The following is an 11,731-nucleotide window of genomic DNA, read 5'->3' as shown; positions in this document are numbered from 1 at the left end:
AGGAGAGGTGCTGTCCGTTCGGCGTCTGTTTGACGCGCTCGACCCGGACCAAATGGGTAGCGGCTCGGGGCATGACAGGTATTTATGGTATCAGAGCAAGTAGGAGCAAGTAAAGAGAGAAGTCTAGGATTGACCTAGGAGACCCTAGGATGGAAACCTTAAGGTTATAGGTGCGTGAGTGAGACGTGAACCTGTGACAATGGCGGAAGTTGATCAATTGGGTCAGGATTGGAGTATGTTTCTAGTTGTGACTAGAAACGAATTCAAGTGGTATGAGTTCTCGACTCGCAGTGATTGTGTTGGCGGCCGACAACATGACACTAAGAGCCTAGAATGAGTACACTTGTGTGCTTCCACCCAATTGCGATGTCGAGTCGCGCTGTTTCGTAGATGCGATGACGCTTAGCGGGTTAAGGTGATTAACCAAGTTGGTTGTGTTTCAGGAGCAGATGTCCCCAAGGCGCTACACGCGTAGATCAGTTCCGGCACCCCCTCTTGAGGTGCCCGAGCAAGCTGGATCTAGCAAGGTGCAGGAGTTGCGGGTGCAAATAACTGTGCTAGCCTGCGTGGTGCAGCGCCAAGAGAGTCGGTTTGAGCTGCTCCAAAAGCTTATGGAGCGGCAGTGGCGGCGACGACCGCGACGGCGACTGAAGGCCGTGATCCGCCCGCCCCCTCGGCGCGCGTGCCTGAAGCGGCTGAGGGTAAGGGCATAGCGGCAGTTCCGGTAGTGGCACGTCCCCCGCCGGTAAGTGTTCCTCCGGCGGCCTCGGGTTCGGCGACACCCGATGCGGCGGCCGAAGAGGTGGAACGGGAGCGTTCGTTGGCGGCTCTTGTCAAGTTTAAGAAGTTCAACCCACCTATCTTTGAGGGGGAATAGGTGGAGCCGTCGACGGTGGAGTCGTGGATTGACTCAATAGAGACGCTCTTCGATGACCTGTACACTTCGGAGAAGGATAAAGTGTATCTCGCCACCCATTGCCTCGAGAAAGCGGCGAAGGTATGGTGGAAGCGGGTGAAGCGAGACCGGTCTTCCGACCTTCCGCCGATGCTATGGGAGGAGTTTAAGAAGGCAATGTTCGCAAACTACTTTCCCGACACTGTGAAACGGAAGTTGCAGGAGAAGTTTCGTAAGTTGAGGCAGGGGGATCGCTCAGTAGCGGACTATGAACAGGAATTCTCCCACATTATAGACTGTGTCCCGAATATTGTTCGAGATGACCGGCACCGGGCCGATTGGTTCTTACGAGGGCTTCGGCCGGGGATATATAGGGTCGTACAGCTATTTAAGCTCACGACCTTTGCCGAGGTATTTAACCGAGCATTGTGGGCGAAGCACGGTGATGCCCACGTGCGAGAAGAGCGCGAGCTGATGGCCGAGTCAAAAGACAAGGGGAAGAAGCATTAGGGCGGTGGTTTGGGGGGACAATCTAGTTCCAAGAAGCCCCCGAAATATCCGCGATCGTAGTCCAGAGGCCATGGAGCGCCGCGGTGTGTTATCTGCGGTGGAGATCACCCCGCATCGCGTTGTAGTCGGCGGCAATGGAAGTGCTTCAAGTGTGGGCAAGCAAGACACTTCATCCGTGACTGTCCTGGAGGAGCCTTGCCTGCCCCGTCTATCGCATCGGCTCTAGCGACTCCGGCACACTATGGAAGAGCCCCACCGGCAGCAGCATCGGCTGGACACGCGATGGCGCCGCGTCAACCTGAGATGACGCGATCGGCTCCGAGCGGACGGGTATTCGCCACTCAAGCCGAGGAGCCTGTCGAAGCCGAGGAGCACCACGTCGTGGCAGGTATGGTTTTAATTAACGGAGTTCGCTCCAGGGCTATGTTTGATACAGGTGCCACGCATTCGTTCATCAATAGATCATTTGCGCAAATGCATGACATTGGTATTCAATTAAGTAAGAGCACCTGGCGAGTAGAGGGCCCCGGACGTGCGTTCGTTATTCGCAAGGAATGTCCGGCGTGTCCAGTTCAAGTGGGCAACTGGAAAATGTCAATTCGTATGTTGATGCTCAAGAGGTTGAAAGACTTCGACGTTATACTGGGCATGGGCTGGCTTTCGAAATACTACGTGTCTATCGACTGCAGGCAGGTGATAACGTTTCGGGAGCCAGGACAGGAGGAGTTCACATATCGAGCGTGTAAGAGCTCATGCTTCGCCGCGACGGTATTTGCGACGAGTGCAAGGAAATTAGTTAACAGCGGTTGCGTGGCTTACTTAGCGACCGTTGTGGAAATGGACCGAGTAGTTCTGGCACTCGAGGAGTTGTCGGTAGTTCGGGAGTTTCCGGACGTGTTTTCTACGGAGTTACCGGAGATGCCGCCGAATTGAAAGATCGAGTTTGTGATAGACTTGATCCCCGGAACGGCGCCGATCTCAAAGGCCCCGTATCATATGGCGCCAGCTGAACTAAAGGAGTTGAGGGCTCAATTGCAAGACCTCCTCGATAAAGGGTTCATCAGGCCGAGTGTGTCACCGTGGAGAGCCCCGGTATTATTTGTGCGGAAGAAGGACAGAACGTTTCGACTCTGCGTGAACTATCGCGAGTTGAACAAGGTCACGTTCAAGAATAAGTACCCGTTGCCCCGAATCGACGATTTATTTGATCAACTGCAGCGGTCGTGCGTGTACTCAAAGATAGACCTATAGTCTGGTTATCATCAGCTAAAGATAAAGCCGGAGGATGTTCAGAAGACCCCGTTCCGCACGCGATACGGGCACTACGAATTCACAGTCATGCCCTTCGGGCTCACGAACACCCCGGCAGCATTCATGGATTTAATGAACCGTGTCTTCAAGGAGTACTTGGACTGATTCGTCGTGATTTTTATAGACGACATTCTGGTCTATTCTCGCAGCGACGAGAAGCATGCCGAGCATTTAAGGCTAGTGCTTCAAATCCTTCGGGAGGAGAAGTTGTATGCGAAGCTAAAGAAGTGCGACTTTTGGCTCCGAGAGGTCGCATTTCTGGGGCATGTTATTTTCGAGGGTGGTATATCTGTTGACCCGAGGAAAGTGGAGGCGATCAAAGATTGGCCGCGCCCGACTAATATCACGGAGGTCCGAAGCTTCGTGGGCGTGGCGGGCTACTATAGACGGTTCGTAGAAGGCTTCTCGAAAATAGTTATTCCACTTACCCGTCTGACTCAGAAGGGCACCAAGTTTATTTGGAGCGATGAATGCGACCGGAGTTTCAACGAGTTGAAGGAGAAACTGACTTCGACCCCGGTGCTCGCTTTACCGGTGCCAGGTGAGGACTTTGTGGTTTATAGTGACGCGTCTTATTCAGGATTATTCAGGATTGGGGTGTGTTCTGATGCAAGACTGAAAGGTGATCGCGTATGCGTCCCGTCAGTTGAAAAGCTACGAGAAGAACTACCCTGTCCACGACTTGGAGTTAGCCGCAGTGGTATTTGCTCTCAAGTTGTGGAGGCATTACTTGTACGGCGCACGCTGTGAAGTGTATACTGACCACAAGAGTCTAAAATATTTGTTCACACAGAAAGAGCTGAACATGCGACAACGGTTGTGGTTAGAGCTGCTGAAGGATTATGATCTCGATATTTTCTACCACCCAGGAAAGGCGAATGTAGTCGTTGATGCACTCAGTAGAAAGTCGGCGGAGAACCTCACGATGTGGGTCACGAATTAGGAACCCCTATGGAAAGAAATAGGACGGATTGATCTCGAGGTTGTAGCTCCGAAGATTCCGGCTATGTTGTCAACTCTCGTTGTCCAACCAACCCTGTTGGAGAGGATTAAAGGATTGCAATCTACAAATCCAACTCTCCAGAAGGTGCGACGCAACATCGAGAGCGGACACAGCGGCGATTTCAGTGTAGACACCGAGGGTGTGATTCGGTTTCGGAACCGGTGGTGTGTACCGGACAATGAGGAGATTCGGAAGCTGATTCTGAAAGAAGCGCATTGGTCGCCTTATTGCATCCACTCGGGCGGCACCAAGATGTATCAAGATTTGAAACAGCCACTGTGTCCATGGATTTGAAACAGCCGCTGTGTCCAGCGGGAAAACTTCAGAACCTACCTATCCCTGCTTGGAAATGGGAGGATGTGACCATAGATTTCGTGGCCGGCCTACCTCGTTCGTCGGGTGGACACGATGCAATCTGGGTGATCGTGGATCGTTTGACGAAGTCGACACACTTTTTGCCGATCCACACGACTTAGGTAAGTGATAGGCTAGCGCAGGTATACCTTGATGATATTGTGAGGTTGCACGGGGTGCCAAAGTCAATTGTATCGGATCAAGACCCCCGGTTCACTTCGCATTTCTGGAAGAGCCTGCAGGGAGTGTTGGGCACACGGCTCGATTTCAGTACTGTTTTTCATCCTCAGACAGATGGACAGTCAGAGAGGACTATACAGATTCTGGAGGATATGTTGCGAGCGTGTATCATTGATTATAGGAGCAGTTGGAGTAATCACTTACCGATGGCCGAGTTCGCCTACAACAACGTTATCAAGCTAGCATAGGGATGGCACCGTTTGAAGCCCTTTACGGGTGGAAGTACCGATCTCCTATCCATTGGAGTGAGGTAGGCGAGCGTGCGGTTCTAGACCCCGATGTCTTGCGAGAGGAGGAGGAGAAAGTCCGCCTTGCTCGCCAAAGATTGCTCACTGCGCAATCTAGACAAAAGAGTTATGCAAATAAGCGCCGTAGAGATTTGGAATTCGTGGTGGGCGACCGCGTCTTTTTGAAGGTGTCGCCCATGAGAGGCGTGAAGCGGTTTGGAGTGCAAGAAAAGTTGAGTCCCCGATATATTGGGCCGTACGAGGTGTTGGAGCGGATTGGTGCGGTGGCTTATCGGCTCGCATTGCCGCCGAAGCTCGCCGATGTTCACAATGTCTTCCATTTCTCCAACCTTCGCAAATATATCCACGATCCCGAGCATGTATTGTCATATGAATCGCTGGAATTGCGCGAGGATATGAGCTACGAGGAGTTTTCGGCGTTGATTATTGCTCAAGAAGTGCGAAAGTTGAGAAATCGCGAATTCCCTACGTCAAGGTTCGGTGGACCAATCATGACGATTGCGAAGCTACATGGGAACTTGAGGACGCGATGAAAGCCCAACACCCTCATCCTTTTGAGGAGTAAGGTATGAGTCAAGTTGAGTTTTAGTTGAGATTTGAGTTCGTTTCGAGGACGAAATTCTTTTAAAGGTGGGGAAGATTTAAGGAAGTGAATTCTCGAAATGCGAGATTGGACTTCGATTAAAATCGACTGATTGTCGGTTGGGTATGCTTCGAAAAGGCCGAAGGCGTCAGAAACCCAAAAAGTGCATTGGAGGAGGGCCTCGAAGAGCAAATGGTGCAAATCTGAAGAATTGCAGATTTTGCTCTCGGGGACCGGTCCCTGGTGGGAGAGACCGGTCCCTGTAGCTTGGAAAATGTGGCAGAAGGCTCTGCGCACAAAACTTGCTCTCGGGGACCGGTCACTGGCGGGAGAGACCGGTCCCCGTAGGTATGCAATTTGAGCAAGGGGGCTGTCCTGCGAGAGTGTGCTCTCGGGGGCCGGTCCCTCGTTGGAGAGACCGGTCCCCATAAGCGTGTAAAAGGGGGAGGACCCTTTTCTGCAAATAAGCCACTCTCGGGGATCGGTCCCTCTTAGAGAGACCATTCCCCGTAGCCCGAAAATGCCCAGGGCTGGGCTGTGTCATAGTTGCATTGTGAGGGGTGTTTTGTGCAATTATGCACTTATGAAGGGGTATAGATGGGAGATAACTCTCCCTTTCTCTCATTCTCTCCTTTTGTGACCTAGAGCTCCCTCTCTCTCTCTAAGATCTCCTTCTCTCTCTCTAGAAGGTGAACAAGGAGTGGGTTTTGGTGGAGGAGCAAGCTAGGAGAAGCATCTTCGTCATCTTCTTCTTCATCTCCACCATTGGAGCTAGCTTTTGGAGGTAAACTTGAGGCTCAACCATGGTAGATTTCTAGGGTTTGGATTTTGTGCTCTAGAATTGGTTTAGTTGGAACTCTAGCATGCTTAATAAGTGTTTAATGCATAAGTTTGGGGATTTAGAGATGGATTCTTGCATGATTGCAAGTTAGGGCTCCAAAATGGGGGTTTTGTGATTTGTTGGGTATTGATCTAAATTGATCAAGTGTAAACCTAATTACTAGGTGTTTAAACGCGTTGACGAAGACGGTTCGATGATTCATCGAGCGGGTGCAAAGTTATTGGCAATAAGGATCTTCCGAGCTTCGTTTCCGCCTGGGAGGCCGAGACGACGTCGTAAAATCGCCGAATCGCATCCCTAAAGTCGTGACAACACCAGAAGGTGGGTGGTGTCATCCCGAAGCAACCGGGCTCCTCTTTATGTCTTAGTGTATTTTAAATCTTGCATCTCTTGCATATATGCATTGTAGGATAAATGTGCATTGCCATTTCCTTTTGCTTTCCTAAATGATATCGTAGTATGAGTGGAATGCTTGATATAGTGGATAGATAAGGATTGGGCCGAGACATTGAATCCTATGGTGCTAAGATAAGAGATGGACTCGATAATTGATAAAGACAGAACGAGTGGCATATAAATCACAATGACAACAGAACGAGTGGGCATATAACTTAGTGTAAAGTGACACTTGACATGTGAACTTAGGGATAGGCGGATTCCCTAGAGATGAGTTATTGAACAAGAACTTAGTGTAGTTAAACACTTGCATATGGACATTGGGATAGGTGGATTCCCGAGTGACTATTAACCCGTGGATAGGGTATCCTCGAGTTGAGAGGGTTGGATCATACTCACTGTCTGTTCAGCTTGTGGTGGTCGCTCCACACAAGCGTGCGCTCCGGAGTTTGTCACACAAAGGCTAGCCTTATGGGGTCCCGCAGACGGTTTCGAGTTTGTGGAGCGAGTTGAGTCTCCTTACCTTACGAGATGAATGTGAGTCGTGGGCGAACCTCAGGGTTGGCCACGGATTGGGTAAGCCAAGAAAATTGATGAACAAGTAAATATCATTACTTCTTGGACATAGTGGCATAATAGTTGATTACCTATCACATTGTGCATGCATACATTGTATATGATTTCGGCATAGTAGCATAGCTTTATTACTATGTCGTTACTGTTTTCACATATCTATCTATCTGCTTGTGCCCACTTGGACCTAGTGGGGAGATTGGCGGAGTCGGCGGCTTAACCCACTAAAAACTATGGACAATAGTTCTCACCCCACTTTGTTGCAGGGCCGAGTACGAGCGCTTCGGACGAGGGTCGCGGTAAGGGCTTAGCGCCCTAGCATTAGTAGCTCTCCTACTGCATTAGAGGTACCTACATACATGAGAGTAGATGATGTATAGGTTGTGAGATGCATTTTGAAGAGATGTGAATGAACTAGTACCTATATTTTGGATGAAACAAAAATGTAAATCAATTGTATAAATGGACGAATTGTAATGTAATAGATAGAATTCTCTTTTTTGGCACTTGTATGTATACTTGTGTTACTTGCTCTTGTTGTTAAGCACTGGTGGTGCTTCTATTGTCGTTGTATGGATCATATATGTAATGAATTGTTCCTGGACGAATTCTTGTACATGATCCCGTGGTTGAGCCTTGGGCGGACAGGGAGGTGCTGTCCGTTCGGCGTCCGTTCGACGCGCCCGAGCCGGACCAAATGGGTAGCGGTTCGGGGCGTGACAGGTACTCAGCCTCAAACACGCGCAAACCCGAGAGCTTCCAAGTCTGCAATCCATAGGGGTACCGGTACTCCTATCCGGTACCAATACTCAACACTGAAATCCTGCAACTTTGCAGATTTCAGTGTCAAAACTCAACTCTCATACCGCGTCGAGTCCGTTTTACGTCCATTGTGCACCAAAACGACTCTGACTTGTCCCGACACTCTCCAGATGTGTCAACAAGCCGCCGATGTTGAAGTCTCGCGAACAGTGAAGCACCAGGGTCACTACAATCGCCGTCCGAGTCCGACTCTCCGGCTCGGGAGATGAGAGCATCCAAAGAATGCAATTTTTTAAGGTGTAAAAAAATAGTGTAATTGTGTAAAAAGGAAGAAGAAAGAGAAAGTGAAGAGAATGAGAAATTGTGCAATTGTGGACGAAATGGTGCAAAATTGGGCGCAATGGTGCAAAATTGGGCAAAATGGTGCAATTTTGGATGAATTGGTGCAATTTTGGGCAAAATTTCCACCATTTCTCCTCGTCCTCCTTTTTCCCCTCCGCTTCGCGTGCTAGTGGCGCACCTGGGCCAGCTCGACTACGAGCAATCCGACATGCTCGGTGTCCGGATGCCCCTCACGGTGGTCACCGAGAACGACAACTGCGCAACCGCCGTGGGCTTCTCGGACGTCGATTTCATGCTCAGCTTCCATCAAATCGACGTCGCACTGCTGCGCGTGGCCCCGTTCGCGGTCACGCACAACAGCTCCTGGCCGCTGCAGTATGACGTGTAGGCGGCACCGGTCCTGCTCGATGCCGACACTATACAGGCCATGGACGCCGACGTCATGGGAGGCCATAGACGCCATGGGAGAAGGAGAGGCAGCAGAAGGAGGAGATGGGTTCGTTGGCGGAGGAGGGGGCGATAGAGAGGGTGCCACGAAGTAGGTGGCGAAACTCGTCCTCGTAGCAGGTAGTGGCGATTTGGAGCGCGTCCTCGAGCAAAAAATAACGAAGGAAAAAAAAAAAAAAAGAAGAGAGAAAAAAAGAAAAGAGAAAGAAAAGGAATAAGAGTATTTTCGTCCGATGGCGAAAAATCCGGCCTGAATCTGTAAAATTAAAATAAGTGGCCTAATTTTGCAAAAGCTCAAACTTGTGAATTTTTTATGCAAATTCGCTTTTTTTTTAGGGATAATTTTATCAATACCCCTCCAGGAGATAGTAATTTTATAAATGCCCCTCTAAATTACAAAATAGCAGTAACACTGTGACGCACTGGACTTTTGCAAATTGCGGGGTTCGAGTGTTTGGACAGTGTCCCGAGTCATTCCAGACTTTCTGGTGGGTCGTTGACAGTGTTCCGACCTATGGCTCGTATCCCAAGAATTGTAATATTTTATGTAGTGCTAAGGTCACTAAAGAGTTGGACTTAGCCTACCCTCGGATTGCATTCTGCACGAGGTGTAATCGGTGACAGGTCGATGGCTGTACCGGTACACATTTTGTACCGGTACACCTTTGATGGTCGTACCGGTACACTTGTGGCGAATTTCAAACCCGAGCCTCGGGTTTGCATTTTCGTAGGATGTGTACCGGTACACTTTCCCACGTACCGGTACACTTTGGCAGAATCTGAGCAGTTTGAACTGCAGGGGGTTTTTCGCAATTGTGGACTTCTATATTACCACCCACGCCCCCTTGGGCCTTCCCTGAGCTGAGGAGGGTGGAGATCAAGGTAAGAGAGCCCTCCATCCCTTTCCTTCCATTTTATTTGGTTTTTAAGGCTTTTATGCCTCATTTTTGCTACTTTTGCATCTTGGAGGCTTTTTCCACCATTGGAGAGGACTTGGAGCTTTGTTAGAGGCTTGTTCGAGGAAAGATCTTCCACCCCATTTGGTTTGGAGCCCAAGTTGAGACTTCTAGAGAGGTTAGCAACATGATTTGAGCTTTTGATCCATGTTTTGCTAAGTTTTTGAGATGAAACCCTAGATTTGATACTTAGGGCTTATTTTGGGTATTTTGAATCTAGGGCTTTTGGGGCTAAATTAGTTGGTTTAGAACCTTCCTTGGGCTTGGAGTGGAAGGGTTCTAGCTCTCTTTTAGAGCTTTGGAAGAGATTTCTTCTCTTGAGGTGAGATTTGACCCCTTTTGCTTCTAGGTTAATGTTTGATATTATAAGATGATCGTAATGCCCGTGTATCTTGTCGCTCAATACTTTTAGGGTATTTTGAGACTCGGGGACAACTTTGTTCGGCGAAACGAGGCCCTACGCGACGGTTCGGTGGGTTTGACCTAGCCTATATATGAGAAATTCTCATATATGGTTATATATGTTCCGTAAATTGAAAAAGCATGCATGTTCATACTAAATGTATTTATTATGATTTTTAGAATGCTTAAAATGCATATGTTACATATGATGAAATTTTGGACCTCTATGTAGTAGAGAGTTGCTTGGGAGATCTATGGTTGCATTTAGCATTCTTTATGAGACTTGGTTCCATGCTTCTATAGTGTAAATGAGTTCGGATTCATGCATTTAAACTTAAGTTTACTTGTGACATGAAAGATGACAAAATTGCCATTTAGAAGGTGTGTGAACTAGAGAGCTAATGTCATCAAGCGGCATTGAGCTCGGGACATGTGTGAACCTAGTGGATAGGGCCATTGAGGAATGTGGAACATGCTTAAACATTAAATGTCTAAGTGTCATAAAGGGGCACTAGACCTAGAGAATGTTGGAACTTCATTTGTGACTTAGAACTAGATCTTCGAGATGCTAGTGACTATACCATGTTAGAGACATGAGGGTTGGATACTTGAGACTTGGACTATGCTTGCTTGCCATTTGTGCTCATTCGCACATGCTTGTGAGGGTCGCTCCCTACAAGCCGGCACTCCGGAGTTAGCCTTCGCGACCTATGTTCGCTCGTGCGATATTGAGAAGCCTACGGGGTCGGGTGGGACAGACACATTCCAAGAGTAGGGATGTTGGGCTACCACAGGCACTTAGGCGGCACAAGCTGGACTACCTTTGGTAGGTCCTTAATTGGAAATGGAAATCGACACGGTGTTGAGAATGGTTAATCACTACTAGATAGGTTTAGTAGTTGAATTACATTTATATGCTTTTAGCATAGTGTTGAGACATGTAGTATACTTGATAGTCTCCTTTTGCATTAAAGCATACTTGGTTGCCATGACAGAACTTATGCATAATGTATTCATAAAGGTTAATGACTTACTATTTTGATATCGTAGATGTACATCACCATGACATCGTTTATACTTGAGTTTAGTAATTTAGCATTTTAATTATGCCTTTATATCGCAGTCATTATTGCTATTATTATTGTACTTACCCTTTTCTTTTGGGGCCTAGTGGTGCATAGAGCTGAGGTCAGTAATTGCCCACTGGGAACTATAAATTATAGTTCTCACGCCCTCTTTTTCTCGATGTTTTACAGAGCCTTCCACTCAGGGTGAGGCCAGAGATCACGGGAAGGGAGTTGCTTCGAGCTAGCTTCCATCGAGGACGAGTTGCTAGGTGGTCCACCTCTCGATTTTTATTTCTTTTTGCGAGAGGTTGAGAGTTTTACCAGTGTACTAGAGACCACCACTTTTGTATTTTGGAGACAGATCTTGTACTACTTATGACTTCTTTTATTGTCTAGCTTTATTTCTTTACTTTGGTATAGATGTTAACACTTTACTCGCTCTGATATCATTAGTTGCTGGTTATTTCTCTTCTTCTATTTGTCCTACTACTGGCTTTTACTTCCGCTTTTATTGTAGACGCCTTATATGTGTTGACATATGGCGGGTCTGGGCACGCTACCGGGAGGGCCTCCGCCGGTCCCGGGGCGTGACAACAACCCACCTTAATTCGCGTTCCGATTGCTTGTCGACACTTGCAATCGGCCTCCCGCGGCACTCGGCACCCGTTTGGGCCCGATCTCATGGTTGCACTCCAAGAGCGCTCCGCTTCGCCGTTTCAAGTGCAAAAGCTCTTCGGTTATGTGCCACAATGCCTCCAATCCATTTCCACGATTTTACGACGTCGCCTCGGCCCTTCCGGC

The sequence above is a fragment of the Ananas comosus genome, linkage group 5 (assembly GCF_001540865.1).
Source record: "Ananas comosus cultivar F153 linkage group 5, ASM154086v1, whole genome shotgun sequence".
NCBI lineage: Eukaryota > Viridiplantae > Streptophyta > Magnoliopsida > Poales > Bromeliaceae > Ananas > Ananas comosus.
This window is presented reverse-complemented; position numbering follows the sequence as displayed.